Raw genomic sequence first — 22820 nt, forward strand, 5'->3', positions numbered from 1 at the left:
ACTTTTAATTATCTAATTACGATTTTTTTTGATTAATATTTAGTTATATAATTTATGTTTTTAACTTTTTACTAAAAGACTTTTTCAGATATCAATACAATATATACAAAAATTATCTCTTTTAAAATTATATTTTTAGATTTTGGATAATTCTTACTATTATTAATTTTAATCAATTATCTAATCAAATAAATTAAAATTTCGTTTTTATTTTTTAATTTATTTATATATTTATTCATTAAAGGTATAAATGATATTAACCACTCTAACTTTTAACGAGAAAGCTCGATTCTAAAAATTTACTTCATAAATAATAGTATAGATCGCATGATATCTAGAAAAAAATGGGAAAGTGGGTCGCGGAATAGTTTTTAGTTTGCGGTTTGGGTCGCCCTTAGTTTTTATCTGAAGATTGGGTGGCAGTACTATTTGACCCTATGCAAGTTTTCCATAAAAGACGTAAACCCACCCTGCTGTCCCGAATAAATCACGAGAATGCCACTTTGGCCTTTGCACACTGTCTCGAATCTCAAGACAAACGACCCAGTTACTTCGCCGGCCGAAAACCATCGCGGTAATTATAAGATGTAGATGTCTGCCCTGAAATAGTCACTGACGTAGTTGCTGAAGCAGACGTCGTAGTGAGTGGTGAAGACCATGTGAAGTCAAGATGCTGAGCTGGAGTCGTGTAGACTTGGAGAGCAAGGGAGTATCTTGGAGATATGGAAAGAGGAATAAACTTGAGGACCAAGTTTATGACTTAAAAAAAGAGGAATACGTGCATTCCAAGAAAAGGAAAGCTGCACTTATTGTTATGGAAGATGTCCATACATGTTGCCTTGGAGACTAGGGTTTCGGGAACATGGAGAATAAGTATAAGATAGCTATGGAGTCGTCTGTAGAGAGACAGAGACACAGAGGCTGATCTTATAGAGAGAGAGAGATAAGCTCTTGGAGGTGTTCTTGGGTCGTGCTGAAGCAGTGGCTGAAGTACTTGACGGAGAAGAGACATAAGCGGGTAGCTTAGGATCTTTCAGTAGCGTGTGTTAGGGTGTTAACACTGACGTGTAAAAGATGAATTAAGCAGATCTTGTAATAGATTGTTTAAGGAGATTCTAATAAAAGCTTTGGTGTGCTTGTGTGATTTGTCTCTTTAGTTATCTTCTGCATTACCTATCGTTGTGTCATCTTGCACTAACATCTCTCTCTCTCTCTCTCTCTCTCTCTCTCTCTCTCTCTCTCTCTCTCTCTCTCTCTCTCTCTCTCTCTCTCTCTCTCTCTCTCTCTCTCTCTCTCTCGTTTAACTAAAAGTCGAAAAGTCTTGGCGATTTCTTCTCCCTGGTGACTGATTCATCTGCTGTGAGCTCTAATTCATCTGCAGCAGCTCCCGATCGACTTTAATTTACTGGCATGGTTTCAAAATTGAAGACTTACGTCGGCGGGGAAGATTGACAGCCAGAGCCGCCAAACAGCCACGACCTCTGAAAACTCAGGGGTACCAATGTTCGGTTTTCTGTTTTCTTTTTCCTTTTACCATATTCCGCCTGCTCTTCAGAGCTCTGACTCTGTGTTCGCCTCTTATCCTTAGTGCACATATTTTCTGGTTGTAATTAGTTTAAAACTCGTGTTGTTTTATTTGCATGTTTCTGTTTTTATTAATTTTTAATCTGTGTTGTCAGATCGTTTCTTCCAGATAAATGTTTCTGCTTGCGTTTTTGTTTCAGTTTTTCTTTCACATTTTTCTTCGGTCTCAGTTTGGCAGACTGTCTGAGTTACCTGTTGCTTGTTGCCACAACGCTATTAAGCTCATTGGCAACCTCCTTTGTCGTCAGCCAATTACTATTGGAATATTTTTGTGTAGGATCTTCGAGAGTACCATAGAACAATAGAAGAGCTGGAAGACAAGCAAGAATTGAGACTGAAAGAGATATTTTATTGATAATATGAGCATGAACTACAAAGTTTGGTGTATAAACCCTAGTTCTAGCTGCATAGCTCTAATCTCTTAGTTTCTGAATGTCAATCCCTTATTATAGGGTATGGGTTCCGCTTATATAGTCTTGCAGACGTCGGTGAAGTAGGTTAAACTCTTCCATATTCGACAATATGGAAGAATCCCCTTAAGTAGAAAACTTCCATTTTACCCGGAGGAAGGAGTCGGAACCAGGGCTCCTTTCAGCAGGAGCCTGGAGGCCGGTGTCCTACCCGGGGTCTGGAGAAATTTCATACCGGAGTATTTTTTCTCAACAATTTGCCCTTTAATTCTCGATTTCGCCATCGAATTCTGGAGATAACCTGTTGACAGGCCATGAATTTTACCCATATTTAGCCATGGTTTATAAGTGTCTTAATATATATTTACTACTATATAGAGTCTATTTAGACTGTTTATAGGTTCAGTTACGTTCTGGAGAAATATGGAGATTTTGGAGCCTTTTGAGTGCAAAGCTGCACATATGCGTCAGATGTTTAGCTATGGATGGAGACTTTCCCACTGTTACATTGAGCCCATCTTTTGACACAAGATAGAACTTTGACTTAGTTTTCCAATGCCACCGGGTTTAGGTCAATCAGCCTCCTCTAGCAGAAGGTATGCCTGTTCTACTGAAGAGTGGTCAGTCTGCCTCGCGAGAGGAAGATGTCGAAGAGACGAAAGAATGTCGATTGACGGTGCACCCATAATGTCGATCGACGGTGAAACCTGAAAACAGGCCAAGCCTGTTTCGTGACCAATTTAGGCCCAGAAGTCACCACATATTACCAATATACCCCTGGACTTACCAATATACCCCTAGACGAGCTGAAACCCTATTTTACTTTTTCTAAGCCATTGTCGACGGCTATGCTTCATACTATTCTAGAGAGACAGAGCTTAGGATTGGAGAGAGAGATCTGTACACTTTGAGAGAGGGAAGACCTTGAACACCCTTTGTTTCTTTACTCTATTATGTTTATTTATCTATTGCAATATTATTCAGACCATCATAACCATGTCTTTTATGAATATGTCTTAGTAATCTTACTGTTAGATTGAGGTTTCTCATAATGTTGATATATGTATTGCTAGCTTAAATTTTTGTTAGGGTTATTTAATTAATTCTTCATCTAGTTGTTTTTACTACTAAGCTTAAGTATGTTCTTACCTATTTAAATAATGGAAAAGTAGTTCTAGGAGATCAAAAAGATCGAGTATGCAATGCACCAAACCAAATTATTTATAGACATAGGGCTCCAATTCCTATTGGAATAGCTGTTTTTTTGAATGCTGGACTGGAGCATCACTGAACGCTTGAAGATTGCAACATACCTGATCAGTTCTACACTAACAGGTCTGCGATCCGTTCCAGCAATCCAAAGAAAAGACTTTGAGCTGAAACCCAACTATTTCTCTCTTGTAAGTCAGCACCCCTTTCATGGTCTTCCTCATGAAAACCCCATAGACCATATCGAAGCACTTGAGGACTTTGTGTCTAACATCAAGCTGCATGGAGTCTCTGAAGACTACCTATTTTGAAAACTCTTCCCGCACTCCCTTGCTGGAGATGCGACTCACTAGCTGAAACAATTGCAGCCAGGATCTTTGACTTGCTGGAGTGATATCAAAAGCGTCTTCCTCAACAACTTCTTCGATGATGTACAAACCGAAGAATTTAGGAATAAGATCTATTATTTTTCTCAAGGCACTACTGAAGCTTTTAAGGCTTCTTGGTTGAGATTCAAAGCCTACCAGCGAGACTGCCCACACCATGGTTTTCCTGAAATCCAGCTACTTAATATTTTCTTCAGAGGTCTCGACTAGACATACCAAGCGACTTTGGACGCTGCGAGTCAAGGGAACTTCAAAACCAAGACGCCTGAAGAAGCTATGAGGCTCATTGAAAATGTGGCGTCTAGCACTAGTGCCAAGAAGACTGATCTCGAGAGGAGGAAGATGGCCGAGAATTCGAATGGAGATCGGATATCTGAGGTGAAAGAAACGTCAAATTCAGTTCATGATTTTGTGATTGGAGATGAGCAAGTTCTGTTTACCGATGCGAGTCAGACCTTTCTACGTAAAGGAGATGAAGAAGAGCATGTAGACCTCACCGATGAAACTGGCTTTCACAAACAAAGACTTGCCGATCAGCAGCGAAACATGAGCTTCACAAGGACCTACAAGGCAGAACAGACTCATAAGAGCAAGCTGGAATCTATGATGGGACAAGTTCTAAAAGGCCAGCAGAAAATAAATGCGGTTCTCGATGAAAAATTGGATTTCGTATATTCTGATTTACATGATAAGCTTAAAACTTTGTGTGACCATGTGAAGAAATTGGATAGCCATGTTGCGCATAACGCTGGGTTTGTCAGAAGCGATGAAGGATTCCTTCCTGGAAAAACTGACACAAACCCGAGACGCCAAGTTTGTGTTGTGTTACTAAGAAGCGGAAAACGCCTTTCCCCGAGCATTGTAGAAATCACTTCTGCAGAAAAACCTCCTGAAGCTGAAAAAGCAGCGATTAACCTCGATTAAGAAGAGGAGGAGTCGGAAGAAGATGTAGAAATCGATCGACAAGAAGGGAATAATGTCGATCTACCGACTATGATAAATATATCGACATAATGAAAACAATGTCGATCGACGCTCGACTCCTGCCAAGCCGGCAGTAGAGAGAGTGTATAGGACTTTGCCACCCTTTCCTCCTAACAAGACGCAAACTAAGGGAGAATTGGATAAAGCGATCTGCAAGAAAGCATTAGATAAAATCACGTTGGAAATGCCACTAAGTGATGCCATAAAAGAATCACCTTCGATAAAGAAATATTTAAAGGATATGCTATCCAACAGGTTCCCAACTGCTGAACACAGCGCCTTGATAGTTTCGGAGGAAGTGAGTGCATTAATCCAAGGCGAAACTCCGATCAAGAGACCTGATCCGGGCAGTTTTGTTCTAGATTGTAACATACGAAATAAGAGTTTTCCTCGATCCCTTTGTGACCTATGATCCAGCGTGAATCTCATGCCACACTCTGTCGCGATATCTCTGGGATACAATGAGTTCAGACCAACCAAAATAACTTTGGTTCTTGCTGATAGATCCGTTAGAGTACATGAGGGAGTACTAGATGACGTGCCGATAAGAATTAAAGACTGTCACGTATCAATGGATTTCGTTGTGTTGAAATACTAGAATGACACAAAATATCCCCTCATCTTAAGTAGACCATTTCTAGCTACCGCTGGTGTGATCATCGACGTCAAGGAAGGCGGATGTGTTTAAATATTGGAAACATTCCAATGACCTTCGATATGGAAAAACTGATAAAACGACCCTTAATCGATAAACAAGCCTCTTACGTGGACGATATCTCTGAATTGGCTGAAGAATCCTTCATAGACATATGCTCACATCTACCGAAGAGGAAACATTTAGCATCAAACTCAGAGCTGATGAATACGCGTGATGTATGGACACAAGTGTAGAAGTAGCAATGTCGATGACGTGGAGGATGACGATTTGGAAATCAACGTAGATTGATATTTAAACGCCGCAGTCGATCGAAAACCATCCCCTCTAGAAAATCGAGATCCCGAAAAAGCACTAAAATTGAGTTAAAGCAATTGCCCGCCGGACTCAAGTATGCTTTTGTCTACAACCAACGGAGAACTTGCGTTGTTATTGAATAAACTGCTCAAGTATAGGAAAGCCCTCGGATACTCTCTCGAGGATATTCCTGGTATCTCTCCAGATCTGTGCATGCACCCGAATTGACTTAGAAGACGATTCCAAATCGTCAGTGGAACATCAAAGAAGGCTAAACTGTGGGAACCGAAATTCACACTGTCGATTTCCGTTTAAATAAGGAAACTAGGAAAACCCTAATTTCTCAGAGGACCCGGATATCTATTAATTACCACACGTCAAGCAATCAGAACACGAGAATAACAACGATAAAAATAAGAAATCGAAAAGAGAGCAAAGTAGATCTTATTCCGAATCTGCGTATGAGCGTTACAACAAGGTATAAGCCTGGGCTCGAGAGCTGTCGGCGAGATTCCTAGTTCTAGCAACCCTAAGACGGCTAAACCTAATTGAGTCGCAGCTCGAAATAACAAAAACGGAAAATTGCCTAAATTGCTCTAAGTGCTAAGTTTGCTCTGAAAAAGTTCTCTCCTCTTGCTCCTCGCCTAGGACTCCTTATATACTAGCCTCAAGGTCGGTTTACGCTTTTACTCTTCTGCCCTTAAGCCGTCATAGCATAAAAATGGAGATATTCTATTTTTCCCGATCTTCACAATTATCTTCGAAACTTCCGTATTTATCGGAGGAAACTTGACATTTATCCTTCCTCGTGGGCCAAGCGTGAACCATGCTGTGGTTCACGGGCTTTTGGTTAGGAAAAATCGTAGGATGGGCCTCGAGTCGTATTTTAGGTCCCTTTGGGCCGTCTTCCGACTCGACACGTTTACTACGAGTTTTCCGCGGTTTCCAATCCGCGAAGTTTGATCGATGAATTAGAATAGCGGGAAACATGGACTGAGCTTGCTACGGTCTTCGGGAGATAGCATTCGAAGGTTTGACGAGAATGCAAGGACTGGTGTCGTATCGATGTTCGGAAAGGTTCAATCGCTACACAGCGAACGAACTTTGGCTCGAGCCCGGTCGCTACGTAGCGACCGAGCGAGACGAGTGCTCGGTCGCTACGTAGCGACCGAGCGGGACGATCGTTCGGTCGCTACGTAGCGACCGAGCGGGACGATCGCTCGGTCGCTACGTAGCGACCGAGCTTTGGCTCGGGCTCGGTCGCTACGTAGCGACCGAGCGGGACGATCGCTCGGTCGCTGCCTAGCGACGGAGCTTTAGCTCAAGCTCGGTCGCTACGTAGAGACCGAGCGGGACGAGCGCTCGGTCGCTGCGTAGTGACCGAGCTTGGCTCGGGTTTGGTTGCTACGTAGCGACCGGACGGCGTGTATACGTAGCGACCGAGCTTGGTTTGTTCGGTTTGAATCCCAAAGGATACTTCTTCGTAAAAACCTCGTATAGGTTATTTTTACGAAAATTACATCTCTTCTTTTACTATCTTTTTCGGAAATACGATCTCCGAGGATTTTCGGGTGGTTATTCCGTCGTAACCGTTTTTGACCCCAACAGTTAGCCCCCCAGCCCGTTAGGATCATGCATCGTAGGATCCTAGCGTGCGGTTAGGCATGTTTGGCAAGTTAGGCGTGATGGATGGAATTAATATCCGAAAGTCCGAGCTTGAATAGTAAATCCTCATGTCTTATAAGAAGGGAGGTAACTTGTTCCATAATTTTTTCACTTTCTTGTTTTTCTTTAAGATCTTTCAAAAAACTTTCTATCTTTCTCTCCACCCTTTTCCTCTATTCTCTCAAGAGAAGTGTAAAGATGTCGAGCAAGAAAAAGATTGCGAAAAAAGGGTCTTCGTCCGCGAGTCCTTATGAAGAGCTCGTCGTTCCGAAGATGGAGTTCGTGCCTCACTCGGTGCATCCTGCCGAGAACGAGGCATGGTGGGTTGCTCATTATGGCTCGTTGACCCCTCCCAAGGAGAAGCCGTTCCCGGTCCAGGTCCATCGTGGAGTCGAGGAAGAGGATGCAAGCAGGACTACTAACGAGTTTCTAGCGACGATGCGATCGTTCTACCACATCCCGGATGCTGTGGAGTTCCGGGTTCCCTGCCGCGGGGAATGTGCTAACAACCCCCCGGAGGGTTACTTTACTTGTTATGAGGCGTTCGTAGTGCGTTGTCGCCTCTGGTTCCCCATACACGAAATTCTCGTCCGAGTGTTGGACCGTTTCGAAGTTGCGATAAGTCAGTTGACACCCCTTGCCATTTAGCACCTTATTGGGATCCTGATCCTAAGCTACGAGCATGGCATTTCCCTTTCCGTCGATCATTATGAAGCGCTTTTGAGGCTTCAACTTGTCAGGGGTACGGATAAGCATAGGTTGGTCCCTCGGAAATTTATGTCAGTGGTTAAGAAGTTTATTTCGAACTTCAACTCGTGGAAGAAGTTTTTTTTCTTTGTCCGTATAGACACTGCATCCGTCGAAGAGAGTTGCATTCCATTGTTCCGGAGGTTGCCGAATGATCGTCCCTTCATCAACCCTTTTGCTCCGTTCCCCGAGGATATTATTTCGGTGAGGGATCTTCTCAGGAATGGTCCCTTCTTCTGGACTTCTTTTACGCCGAAGAGGGTTCAGAAGGCACTGAGATTCGTGCAACCCGGTCCTGCTTTGGATGCGGACACGGGAAGCGACTCCGAACCTGACAACCAGAATCCCGTCGAAGCTCCAACAGCGGTGCCGGAGTCGAGCTCTTGGAAGGGAAAAGATGTCGATCTTGGCGACATAGAGTTTTCGATGGATGACTCTATGCTTCCAGGATGGGATCCGAACCTTGCTTACGGCGACGGGAGCGGTTCGAGCGAGGCCCCTATTCCGGATTTCGATGATTTCTTTGCTGGGCTGCCATCGGGTTTCGATGCTCCTCCTCCTACGAAAGAATCGGCGAGGCCGAGAGTCGTTGCGGAAGGATCTCGCATCATCAATGGGGTTAGTTTTTTTTTTGAGAATTTTTTGGTGATTGTCCTATGTATATATTTATAACATGCCAATCGATTTTGCAGGGCCTGAGCTTGCTGGGCTCGGCCATTGAGGCGGGCCATAGAGAAGCCATGGTCTACCGCTTCAAAGCGGAGAAAGCGGAGCGGGATCTCGCTCGCGTGCAAGGCGAGATGCTGGAGCGAGAGGCGCAGCTTACTCGTGATCATGCGCGGGCTGTTCGTAAAGCGGAGAGGAAAGGCAAAAGAGAAATCGTCGAGGTGATGAAGACTCGTGCATCTCAGTTTCAGGTTGAGTATGGGAACCTCAAGAATGCCTTTACCTCGGTGGGTGACTTTCGCGAGTGCCACGGTTCGGTCGGAAGTCTTTGGAGGACGCGAGCCGATGACTATGTGTTTGAAGAGGAAATGAGCCTGATGAAGAGTGGGATGAGTGACCGTGCCCATGCTGAGGCGCTTATCCCTCCGATTGACGAGAGGATTCAAGGGTTCTGGGATTCCATCCCGGTTTCCCCTGATACCGAGGAGGTTCCGACCGGTTTTCCCGATGGTGGCGAGGAAGTGGATCGTCCCGCGGATGCGTTCGGTGCTTCGTTGTCCGGGGACTTTGACTTTGGATTATGAGGGATGGATCAGTTATCCTTTTATCTGTTTTCGGCCGAGTGTGGCCCTTTGAATTTGGATTTCGTTTAGGCCTAGATGGCCGTATTTGTATTTACCGGGACTGGCCGTTGGTGGCTTTGAATCCCTTGCCGCTTTACGCGGTTTATTTATATGATAAATGTTTTGTTTCGAGTTTTCCTGAGTAGGGTTGAAGTAAATACGAGTTGTCGTCTCGTATTTAGTTCTGATTAGACGTTCAATCTGTTGGTTCGTTCGTGATTTTCGTAAAAATTTACTTATTTTACGATTTTCGAGAACATTGAGATATGAACGGAGAGACATGGTTTAGGATCTCGTATCTTTTAGATATCATGCCTTGAGATGTTTGAGACCAGAGCGTTGGGTTTAGGGCAAGACCTAGGTTTACTTTCGGTTAAGGTTTGTGCGGTGACTAGCCGGCTATCGTTTTTCCTGTTGCGATTTCTTCCTGACTCGCACCGATTTAAAGTCCGCGATATGTTCTCGGCTTATATGACTTGTATGGTACGAATCGAGCATCTTCTCAGAATCAACTGGAAGTGCTAAATCAAAATTTCGGATTTTTGTTGTAGCGCGCTTTTGTCCTTGTGCTGGACGTTTTTTAAAGATCAAAAGAGTGATCGGATTGCGTTTGTTTAAGACGGCTGGCGTGTTCGTCGGGGCCAATCGACGAACGGGGAGTAAGGTTTTTGGTCGCGTTCGGATAATTTGCTAGTATTTATCCTTGAATTTTAACTTTTGCGACGTCTCGCAGTTATTTCAAGGATTATACGTGTGTATTTGTGTGTTTGAAAGATGATAATAATTTTTTTACGATTTTTGGGCCGGATGAGGCCGCAGACAAGCGTAAACCGGATGTTTTAATGTTTCCAGGCGTGTCCTGAAAGTTTCTTTTGCGTTTTACTGAAGCGTAAGCGTTTTCGATAAAAAGGACGATGTATATTGTAAAAGTTTTTGAAGTTTCTAAAAACTCGATTACAATAATGGCGATTGTGGGAGTATACGAGTATACGCACCCACTTCCCCCCCTTTTAGAGAGGGGGATAGCTGAACTCGTCTTTTTGACGAGCTGCCTACGTACCCCTTTCGAGGATCAAGCCATCTCGTAGTTCTGTTTCGTGCCGCGAGTGTTCTTACTCGGCGGTGGATGTCGCGATGTCCGCCTTGACCGTGTCGATCGTGGCTGGGTCGACGCTATTTTCCGGATGTTCCGGTAGAGTTGTCGCGTGGGCTTCGGATTTATGTCGAGCTTCGACGTCCGCTGCGTTTGCGTCGATAGACGGTTTTACTTCGTCTTCTCCCGGGGCGCTTTTGGCTGAAGATCGATCTATCTTCGCGCGTTTGCCGTTTGCAGAAGCCGTGATTTGCCTTAACTTATGCTCCGCGAAGAAGCATAGTCGCGACTGTTTTTGGTATCCCCAGATGGCCGCGACTCCGCTCGGCGTTGGGAACTTGAGACCCAGATGGTAGGTTGACGGAACTGCCTGCATGGCGTTGAGCCATAGGGTTCCCATGATTACGTTGTAGATAGCGGGATGATCGACTACCGCGAATTCGACGATTTTCGTGATCTCCTTTGCCATGACTGGCAATTGGATTGATCCGAGAGTCATCGATACTTCGCCTGAAAAACCCTTGAGTGGTTTTGGCGTTGGAATTACTTCTCCGAGTTCGATACTCATCCGCTTGAGAGTGTCGCGGAAGATTACGTTGACCGTGCTTCCCGTGTCGACGAGTACCCTTCTGACTTCTAAATCTCGTATGACGAGATCTATGACGAGCGGGTCGCAGTGAGGTTGGTCGATACCACCGGCTTCTTCCTCTGTGAAGGTGATCGAGCAACTTTGGCCGTCTCGAGGAGGAGACCATGTAGGCCAATTTGCACTTGATTCTGCCTTCCATTGGTAAGTCTTGATGGCCGACACGGTATCGCCGCAGTATTGTGATCCTCCGATGATCATATTGACTCTGCGACGATTGTTATCGTTCCCTTTGTCATCCGGCCTCCTACCGCGTTTATCCCCAGGTTGGTTTCGTTGAGGGGATTTTTCAGCGGGCGGATTTCTATCAGTCTTTGGAGGCCGATCAGAATCGAGGATGAGATCCTTGACGCTAGTTACTTCCAAAAGCTCTCCAGCGAGTAGCTTTGCGGCCAGTCTTGCTCCCAAGACTTTGCAATTGGTCGTGGAGTGTCCTCGGGATTGGTGGAACTCGCAGAAGGTGTTTTCGTCATACCCTTGATTGCGAGTCCATGTGTTGCCCGTGGTCCGGACTTGATCCGAATTGATCGCATAGTTATGCGCCCCTTGGAGATCTTCCCCCTCGTGATGGACGTACTTGTCGTTACAAGAGTTTTTCTTTTTCCCCTTCGGATCTGCGTCTTTCGAGGATGGTCTTGCCGGCTTATGTTTTTGCGATAAGACTTTAGTTTCTTCTTCGACTATGATGTAGTCCGTTGCTTTGTGGAGGGCGTCTGGATCGTTCGCGGTTTGTCGAGAGTTATCCATTTTCTGAATTTCGACTTGTACCAGAGCGTCTTTCTCAGCGCGTCGATGGCCACTTTGTCGCTTATCCCGCTGACCCTGGACATTATCAGCTTGAACCGACTGATAAACTCGCGGAGGGGTTCGTCTTCCCTCTGGGAGAGACTCCAGAGGTCAACATCATAGGTTTCTCTGTCTATGAATGCAGAGTACTGTTTGAGGAATTCCGATGCGAGCTGTCGAAAACTCCCGATGGTGTTGCGACGAAGGCGTGCGAACCATTCGAGCGCTGGTCCTTCGAGATTTTCGACGAACAGGCGGCAATAGCCGGCATCTTTTTCGCCGTCCTTCAGTCTTGCTCTTCCCATCGCGATGTGGAAAGCCTGAAGGTGCGCTTTTGGATCGGCCGTACCATCGTACTTTGGTACTTTGATCTTTCCCGGATCAGACACCCTCATGTCCGAAATGCGACTGGTAAAGGGGGTCTTTCGAGCTCTTTTCAGCAGTCGATCGATCTCGGGGGCAGCACTAGTAGCATGATGGATTTGAGACTTTACGGCTCTCACTTCTGCTGCAGTGTTAGTGATGTAGTCGCGAAGATCGCAGATATCCGATGTCTCGTCAGTAGATTTCCGAACCGGTCGGCGTTTACTGCGAGTGAGCTCTGTTTGCCTTTCGGCCAGCTCCTCTTGTTCGTTCCAATAGGCGACTTCTTCTTCTTCCGTCATTTGTTTTTCGAACGGGGAGCCTTCCCGAGCGGATCGGCTTCTGGTCCTTCTTGGATGTCTGTCGACATCCTCGTCGGTGTCGTTGGAGACATCGCTAGGATCCAGGTCAATGTGTTCGGCTTCGTTATCCTCCGAGTCCTTTGCAGGGGGCGGAAGATTTTCAGGGTTCCCCTTTTCGACGGGAGATTTATCGCTAGGGTTTTGACCGGAAGGTCGTTCCTGCGCGCGTCCTGCTCTATCGAGTGGGGTGGCGAAGTCGAGCCTCTTCCCGCGGATTTTGGTGGTTCCGCGGGGACAGATAGCTTGGGTCCTTGCCATTAAGGTTTCAACCTGTTTGGTCAAGGTATTCACGAGCTTATCCTGTTCTTCCGACCTTTTCTCATAGGTGGCGAACATCTTTTTGAACTCCTCGAGCGTCGCGGCGTTGGCTTGCGCGTTGGCCGCGGATACGTCCGCTACTGGAGTGTGGAGATCGGTGCCGCTGCCTCCATTAAGAGGAGTTTGCACGTTATCCGCGTCGTTGGTTGACATGTCAGATTGTGTGTGGCTTTTGCGGGTTAGATTGATCCGTAAGTCCCCCTCCTTCTAGCGCCAAACTGTGGGAACCAAAATTCACACTGTCGATTTCCGTTTAAATAAGGAAACTAGGAAAACCCTAATTTCCCAGAGGACCCGGATATCTGTTAATTACCACACGTCAAGCAATCAGAACACGAGAATAACAACGATAAAAATAAGAAATCGAAAAGAGAGCAAAGTAGATCTTATTCCGAATCTGCGTATGAGCGTTACAACAAGGTATAAGCCTGGGCTCGAGAGCTGTCGGCGAGATTCCTAGTTCTAGCAACCCTAAGACGGCTAAACCTAATTGTGTCGCAGCTCGAAATAACAAAAACGGAAAATTGCCTAAATTGCTCTAAGTGCTAAGTTTGCTCTGAAAAAGTTCTCTCCTCTTGCTCCTCGCCTAGGACTCCTTATATACTAGCTCCAAGGTCGTTTTACGCTTTTACTCTTCTGCCCTTAAGCCGTCATAGCATAAAAATTGAGATATTCCACTTTTCCCGATCTTCACAATTATCTTCGAAACTTCCGTATTTATCCGCGGAAACTTGACATTCATCCTTCCTCGTGGGCCAAGCGTGAACCATGCTGTGGTTCACGGGCTTTTGGTTAGGAAAAATCGTAGGATGGGCCTCGAGTCGTGTTTTAGGTCCCTTTGGGCCGTCTTCCGACTCGACACGTTTACTACGAGTTTTCCGCGGTTTCTAATCCGCGAAGTTTGATCGATGAATTAGAATAGCGGGAAACATGGACTGAGCTTGCTACGGTCTTCGGGAGATAGCATTCGAAGGTTTGACGAGAATGCAAGGACTGGTGTCGTATCGATGTTCGGAAAGGTTCAATCGCTACACAGCGACCGAGCGGGACGATCGCTCGGTCGCTACGTAGCGACCGAGCTTTGGCTCGAGCTCGGTCGCTACGTAGCGACCGAGCTTGGTTTGTTCGGTTTGAATCCCAAAGGATACTTCTTCGTAAAAACCTCGTATAAGTTATTTTTACGAAAATTACATCTCTTCTTTTACTATCTTTTTCGGAAATACGATCTCCGAGGATTTTCGGGTGGTAATTCCGTCGTAACTGTTTTTGACCCCAACATAAACCCGAACTTGAAAGAAGTTGTTAAGAAGGATATTATCAAACTTCTAGATGCTGGAATCATCTACCCAATTTCGTATAGCAATTGGGTGAGCCCCGTGCATGTTGTACCTAAGAAAGGCGGAATTACAGCTGTTAAGAATGATAAAAATGAACTCATTCCCACGCGAACTGTCACTGGACATCGAATGTGTATCGATTATAGGAAGCTAAACTCTGCCACCAGAAAATATCACTTTTCCTTACCCTTCATTGATCAAATGTTGGAAAGATTGGCAAATCACCAATACTACTGTTTTCTAGACGGATACCTTGGATTTTTTCAAATCCCTATCCATCCTGACAATCAAGAAATGACCACCTTTACATGCCTTTACGGAACATTCGCATACCGCAGAATGCCATTCGGTCTTTGTAATGCCCCTGCCACTTTCCAACGATGCATGATGTCAATCTTTATAGATATGATAGAAGATTTCATGGAAGTCTTTATGGACGATTTTTCCGTATATGGATCTGTTGGGGAAAAATACTCAGGTATTGAATTTCTCCAGACCCCAGGCAGGACACTGGCCTCCAGATCCCCGGTAGAAAGAACTCTTTCTCAAAACTGTTGTAGTTCCAGCTCTTTGATCAAATAAAACGTCTCTTTCTACCTTATTACTTATAAACACTCACAAAATCTATACGAATACCAGCCTTGTCCATCGTTATGTAATACTCACAAAGATCCTACAAAAAAATCCCCAGACAGTTTGGCGCTAGAAGGAGGGGATTAATCTAAACTACGTGATAATGGCGGTGGATGAGCAGAACGAGCTACCCAAGGCTACTAAGAGAGAAGCCGAACTCCAGAAACAACTCATTGATCTGCCAAGTCGAGTAACCGAGCTGCATAGAACTCGGGAGGAAGGGGAACCCCGAGCTCTCCTCAGAAGTCCAGAGCTTAAAGGAGAAGCTCAACAAACACTCCAAGCAACTGGAGCAGAGCGCCAAAATGCTCAGCCAACTCGAATCGGAGAAACTGAACCTCCGAAATGAGAACCAAGCCCTCAACACGACAAGCAACAAAAAGCGTTGATTCCAGGCTCGAGTTCGCCCTATGCCAACTCTGGAGATACCTAAATCTGGAACGGGTGCAAATCTCCCACCTAAGGCATCGGGAGAAGACGCGCCGTTGCGTGAAAAGGCTAAGGAGGCTCAGACCTACGACGTGGAAGAGAGCGAATCTGAGCAGGAATCTGATACCACTCAAATTACCATAAGGAGTGATTTATACTCTCTCAAATAAGATGTCGAGTTGTAGTACTTAGGGATCGAATTCACAGGGAGCTAGGGAACCTAGAGTCACTAATGTGATTTGTTGAGCAAGATGTTTTTAAGACTTTAAAAGTAAATTGCAGTTCTTATATTGAACAAGTATTTGTTCAATAGCAAGTTTTGGGGGTTTTGGTGCTTAAAAAGGAAATAGCTAGAATTAGGGCTTTTATTCTGGAAAGTTGGAATTATAATCCTATAGATGCCTAATGAGTTGCATGCATGATAATGTAAAGCTCAACTATTTGATCAACAAGTCTTTCGGCCTTTGCGAGCATTGACTTGTTGACTATTAACTAGATCTATGATCTCCACTCTCGTTATATTGATCTATAGAAAGTGTCGATCGATATTCCAGTGGGCGTATCGATCGATACCCCTTTTGCACCGTCGATCGATTATTCAAGTGTGATATCGATCGACGCGCTCTAGTTAAGCTTTATACACAGGTTGAATGAATGCTTACTAAGCTTACTAGATCAGCTCTCGCCTTGCTCATAGTAAGAAACAAAGTTCAATTAGAATGTTTTCGGGATGAGAATTAGCTATGGCTTTTATCAATCAGTCATAGGGCAAGTTCTAGGTAGCTAATCTAGACAAAGGCATTAATGAACAATTCTAAAGATGATTATCACAACTCAGCAATCCATAGTTGGGCTAATCCCTCCTAACCTATTTAAACCCTAAATCTAATAAGAAAACAACTCAGACATGGCTAAGCAATTCATGACAACAGTTAAGTATAAAAACTTCATAGAATAAATAAGATAAATATCAATGAAGTTCAAATCAAAAACTATATCTTTGGATCTTCTCTCCTATCTATCAATAAAACAATGAAACACAGAGAAAGCACACTTTGCCTCTAACATGGCGGCAACAAAGCTTATATAATTAGGGTAAAACTCGTCAGGAGCAATCTTGTAAAATAGTGAAATCTTGGGCTTCAAGTCGGCTGTGACCAAACGGGCTTCCTGCGTGCTTCTCTATCGATCGACACCATGACTTGTGTATCGATCGATTCTATCCCTCCAATACCGACCGATTGTCGATCTATATGGTCATCTCGGGTGCTTGCTCCAAATTTCTCCAAAATACTCCAAAATCATCACTTATCTCCAAAACGTTCCTGATCTTATAAATATAATAAATAGGCTCTATAATAGTATAAATATTAGTAAAAACACCTATAGACTATGGTTGAAAATGAGTCAAATCCATAGTCTAACAACTCCCCCAGACTTATCCTTTTGCTTGTCCTCAAGCAAAACAAATATGAAGTCTCTCTGGAAGAGGTTTTAAAAACAGCATGGACTCACAAAATTTAAAACTTAGAATCATCACCTCTACAATATTGCAATCCACATCTAAGAAATCTTAATCACAAAAGTACATCATACCATATCCTAGCTTAGCAACCAAATTCATCTAGCCAACAACTTAGCATAATCTTGTCTTTCATTCTCCTCTACCAACCTCATTTCTTAGCATAAAATAAAAGTGAAGGCTTTACCTTGGGAGTATCGATCACAGGATTCAAGGATTCTCAAACAAGTATATGGACCTGCAGGTAAACATTAGTTCCTATCCTCTCTCTCTCTACTAATTTTTCTCTTGGTTAAAAGTCTGCTTATATGCAACATCATTAACCAAGATTGAACAGGCTTCCATGAATCAAGCCTTAAAGGTATTTGCCACCAAGTCATGTTCACTTCTTTTTGACCTATATCCTAGGATTATTTGTGAAGCAAGCCTTAATGGTTGTAGCCACCAAGTCCTGTTCTAATCCTTTACCTATGAAATTCTTATAAAACAAGTCTTAATGGTTGTAGCCACCAAATCATGTTCTAATCTTTTACCTATGAAATTCTTATAAAGCAAGTCTTAATGGTTGTAGCCAACAAGTCATGTTCGAATTCCTTCCTAATAAATCTCTAATATAATAATATATTAGATCTTGACCCGCGTCCCGCGCGGGTGTTGGATTTAACTTGCGTTCAATGTAAATTTATAAACCATTGATTTTATAAAATGTCCATTTATATTTTTATGTTTTGTAAAATATATTTAGTGTAGAATATATTATATTATAATATAGTTTTTTGATAATAATTTTTTTATCCATACGTAATATTATATTTATAATTTTATAACTTGATGCAATTTGATGTAATTTAAATATTCATATATTAACCTATTGGTTTTTTGTTTATTTATTTAAAAGTGATTTAATTTTTTACAACAGGTTTTTATGAATTATTATTAATTTTATGATATTTGGTTTTCTTGAAAATTGTATTGTACAAGATTAATATATACTATATAGGGGAATTTGCCAAAACTAACCCACAACTTGACTTTAACCCCAAACCTATACTCAAACCTCGTCGTCTGAATCAAAAATATTTAACCTAATTGGATTTTTTGTGTCCCTATATAAAGAAAAATTTACACATTCTCTCTCCTCCTCTCAAATGGCTGCAACAAAAATGTAATGTTCATCTTTCTAAAACTCTTCAACCTCTCTCTAATCTCTTTGACTTGAAAACACCAAACTTTATATGAATTTTTCAGTTTTGTCTCATGTATTTTTTACTAATCTATCTCTTTTGTAGGTTTTTAATCAGATGGTACCCATCTCCCACTAATTTAAAGGTAGATCTATTAATTTTAGATATGTATTTTTGTGTGTTCTATAAAGGCAGATTTATCTAATCTTCCACTCATTTTCTCTATTTTTAAGTCATTTCAACGTTTTTGGATATGCAGGTTTTTTAGATCTGGATTTGAAGTCCAGATGACTTCCATGAAGTCCAGACGACCTCGAGGAAGTCTTCTAGACGACTTCCAGGAAGTCGTCTGGACTTCCATGAAGTCGTCTGGACATCCTGGAAGTCATCTGGACTTCATGGAAGTTTTCTTACGAAGTCTCCCTTTCATAATAGATCTGAGCGTTTTGGTAAGTTTTTATGTCTGATTTTTCTTCATTTGGTAATTTTTTGTTGTATAAAGTTCTTACTTTTCCCAAACTAATACTCTCCAAACCCACTCTAATCTCTTTGACTTGAAAACACCAAACTTTATTTGAATTTTTCAGTTTTGTCTCATGTCTTTCTTACTAATCTATCTTTTTGCAGGTTTTTAATCAGATGGTACTCATCTTCCACTCATTTAAAGATAGATATATTAATTTTAGATACGTATTTTTGTATGTTCTATAAAGGTAGATTTATCTAATCTTCCACTCATTTTTTCTGTTTTTAAGCCATTTGAACGTTTTTGGATATGCAGGTTTTTCAGATCTAGATTTGATATGCAGGTTTTTCAGATCTGGAAGACTTCTGGGACAACTTACCTTTTAGTCGTCTAAAATATAATGCACTAGACGACTTCCAGGAAGTCTTCCAGACTACTTCCACTTCAGTCGTCTAGACTTCCTGAAAGTCGTCTGGACTTCCTGGAAGTCGTCTGGACTCCCTAAAAGTCGTCTGGACTTCCTGGAAGTCCTCTGACAAAGTCTTCTTCCATATTAAGTGGAGTCCAAGCTTGTCTTTGTAGATGAATGATGTGTAATAGTTTTGTTTGTGGTCTGTTTTGTGAATTGCATGTCTACTCTTTTAGTTGTGATTTTTTTGTAAAATCAGTAATAATGTTTCCCAAGATGTAATACATGTGCTAACAATGTGTTTACACATTTACAAATCAATGAAATAATAGACTTCAGTAGCCTTTTTCTTATCTTTGGATTTCTCATATGCAGTAATAAACTCTAATGTTTTTCTTCTCATCTTAATAAACAAGAATGTTGGTAGCTTCATATTGATACAACATTTTAAGAAGCATTTTAACTCTTCTTCCAACTCATAACAATAATCATCATTATTATCTATAACAATAATACTTAAGAGATGGAAACAAACAATAGTAACTAGTCAAAGCATATCATATTTTTTATAAGTTTGCATATCATGTTTTTTACTTAGTCAAATTTAGTAAAACTAAGAGAGAGAACATATTTTGTAAATATGACTTTTACATATCTTGAAGTTACTTATCACTCTTAAAAATACAAGTTATTCAAAAACTAACGCAGAAGACTTAAAAACTAGCGGAGAAGACGGAAGTCTTCTCGGATCAGTTAAAAACTTTAATTAACGTGAATGATGGTAACCTCATAAATATCACCAATTAAGTTATAAATTTCATTCCATAGCCCAAATATTCATTAATAAACATGAATTAACAAGAAAATGTTAAAAAGTCTTTATAGTTTTAGAGAAAATGCAAGTTTATTAAACATTGACGCAGACGACATCCACGGAGGTGATCTAGTAGACTTCCAGAGAGTCGTCCATTTAGGTCGACGCGGACGACTTCAATCTAAGTATTCCAGATGACTAAAATATAAGTCGTCTACTTTTTTTTGGTTAAAAAAACAAACTCCAAAAAAGCTAGACGACTTACATTTCAGTCGTCATAGGTTAGTTTTGCATTTGACTGGATTATTTCAGAAGTTTGACTTTCCTGGACGACTTACATTTCAGTCGTCTCGTGAAAATTAAAATATCAATATTTTTTTAAAACTAGACGACTTACAATTAAGTCGTCATAGGTTAGTTTTGCAATTGAAAAAAAAACTTGAATATTTAATTATATATAGACGACTTACAATTCAATCATCCGTCAGACGACTTACTTGTAAGTTGTCCAGGATTTACGAGGTTTGACCAGAATCTCGGAATAAAATCATGGACGACTTATATGTAAGTCGTCGGGCGATGACTGAATTGTAAGTCGTCTGGGTATAATTAAATATTGAAGTTTTTTTTCAATTGCAAAATAACCTATAACTACTTAATTGTAAGTCGTATAGTGTTAATAAAATATTGATATTTCAATTTTCACCAGACGACTGAAATGTAAGTCGTCCGGGAAAGTTAAACTTCTGAAATAATTCAGTCAAATGCAAAACTAACCTATGACCACTGAAATGTAAGTCGTCTAGGTTCTTTGGAGATTTTTTTGTAACCAAACAAAATCATACGACTTAACTTTCAGTCGTCTCAGAAAACAGATTTCAAAGTCAATTGCAAAAATAACCTCTGCGTTAACCAGACGACTTCCAGGTAAGTCGTCTACTGCTAGACAACTTCCCATGTAAGTCGTCTGATGAACAGATCTGGAAAAACAATCGATTTCATACTTTAAATTGGTGAGATAACTTCCTTAGCACACATAAGGCTTCTCCAAGCACACAGAATCTCAAACGAAAGTGACCCACCCATAATCGTTAGCTTCAATGACTTTATGAACCATAAAAAATGTAAAATCAAAATCTTGGGTTTTTTTAGCTCAATGTGGAGAGAAAGTGAGAGATATGTTGTGTTTAGTTCATAAGAATGGAAAAAGGAGAAGGGTAACTCGATTTTGGGAGCATTAAGAGCTTCAAATTGGTTGTTCATGGTGGTTAGGGTATTGATGACAATGGCAATCATGTAATTACTTGAAGATGATGAGGGTGAGAGAGTAAAAATGTCATTTTCGAAAAGAAAAAAAAAATTGATGGCATTTTCGTGAATTATATAAACTTGTGGGGTGAATAGGGCAAAACCAATTTTCAGAAAAAAGGGAGGTTAGTTTTGTGTTTGACTTTAAGTTGTAGGTCAATTCTGCAAAAATCCCTAATATATATTACAATTTGTGTTTTTATTTTCAGCCAGATTAAAATTGTATTGGATCTCCCGAAGGAAGAATGGTGTCATCTTGAGGAAACACCTGGAGGTTCAAGTTAGACAAATCCGTAGCAAGACTTCCCACGGAATGCGCAACCTCGGCTGATTGTTGCGAAGATCGGGTCGGCATACCTCCACCCCTAGATTTTTTGGTCTGAACCAGGGCGGAAGGTTCAATCTTCACTGTCAAAGCTCGACGACTGCCAGTAATCACCAAGTCGTCTCCGGATACTGTCCTGCTCGCGAATTCCTTCTTTGAGACATCACATTGGCCGCTTCTTGATAGGCCGCAAAAGGATCGTTGCTAGTATTCCCAGACATATTCCCTGATAAAGAATCATCAGGAATTCAGACAAAGGAACATTCAAAGTGCACCAATCGAAAGACGCTTACCCCAGAGGCTGCTACGGTGTAATGCGCTGTCACTAAGTAAGAAGGATACTTGACGACGATCAAGGGGAAGATGGCGTGCTCGAACAACGGTGTCCTCTCCCTCCGGAAGAACGGAGTGCGTTCCAGCTGCAAACACAATAAGAGGGTTAGAAGATCAAAAAAGGCAGTATAACCACCTGTATCTCCTAGACCTACCTATGAAGTTCCAATGATAGGAGTGTCCATGAAGCATCACGAAAATATATCGTTCCTACCACTTTTAACTAAAAGCAGAACCTTTACGATCACCCTTTTGAAGCTCCTCCACAATAGGCAATCCGCTACGAGGACGAAGATGAAGCTGACCTTCGTTTCCGTTCAAAGGGGCCAAGTGATAAGAGAATAGAACCTCATTGATCCCAAAGGATAAGTTCTCTAGGTCACCCAGGTTCTGAATGGCCACGAGTAATCTCCAGGACTGAGGATTCAGCTGGGAAGGAGAGATCTCAAAAAAAATCGCATAAACTCGCTACAAGCGCTGGGATCACTCCTCTAAAGCTGATATCAAAGAATGCCTCGTAAATGGCGATCTGCCCTGGGATGAATGATACACCATATATTTTACCCATTTTTAATTATGGTTTATAAGTGTTTTAAAGTGTTTTAAGATACAATTATTATGTTTTGGAGTCTATTTAGAGTATTTACAGGTTCATGGACGTTTAGGAGAAATATGGTGATTTTGGAGTTTTTTGGAGCCTTTGGAGGTGCAGAGTTGCACAGACACGTCAGATGTTTAGCTACGTATGGAGACCTTCCGACCGTTAGATTGAGACCACATTTTGACACAAGATAGAGCTTTGAGTTAGCTTTCCAATTCCACCGGTCTCAGGTCAATCAGCATCTTGTAGCAGAAGTTATGCCTGTTTTACTGAAGAGTGGTCAGTCTGCCTCGCGAGAGGAAGCTGCCGAGAAGAGGAATCCACGTCGATCGATGCAGCACTCTGCACGTCGATCGATGGATACCCAGATCGTGGGCCTTGTATATTTTATGACCAGAAGTAATCACAAATTATCAGAATGCCCTTGGACGACCAGAAATCCTATTTATGTCATTTCTAAGCCATTGTTGACGGCAACGCTTTTTACATTTCTTTACGTTTTCTGTTTCATTGTTTCTCTTAGAGGAGAGAAGGAGGGAACTCCTATCAGAGTCCTCCTGGAACTCCATTGATTTTCTTATCTATTCTATTTCATTTTTATATCTATTCATCTATGATTTCTGTTTTCATGTCTGAGTAGATCCACCTGTTAGATCCAGGGTTCA

General features: G+C 42.1%; 1 long non-coding RNA gene across 1 annotated transcript; it reads right to left on the reverse strand.

The window, feature by feature from the left end:
- Positions 1-1272: 1272 nt before the first annotated feature.
- LOC117126479 lies at positions 1273-22327 on the reverse strand. Its single transcript, XR_004449070.1, has 3 exons — positions 22316-22327; positions 7355-7363; positions 1273-2486 (listed from the first exon to the last, which is right to left on the reverse strand). It is a non-coding gene; the product is annotated as an uncharacterized LOC117126479 (long non-coding RNA).
- Positions 22328-22820: the final 493 nt, after the last annotated feature.

The sequence above is a fragment of the Brassica rapa genome, chromosome A07 (genome assembly GCF_000309985.2).
Source record: "Brassica rapa cultivar Chiifu-401-42 chromosome A07, CAAS_Brap_v3.01, whole genome shotgun sequence".
NCBI lineage: Eukaryota > Viridiplantae > Streptophyta > Magnoliopsida > Brassicales > Brassicaceae > Brassica > Brassica rapa.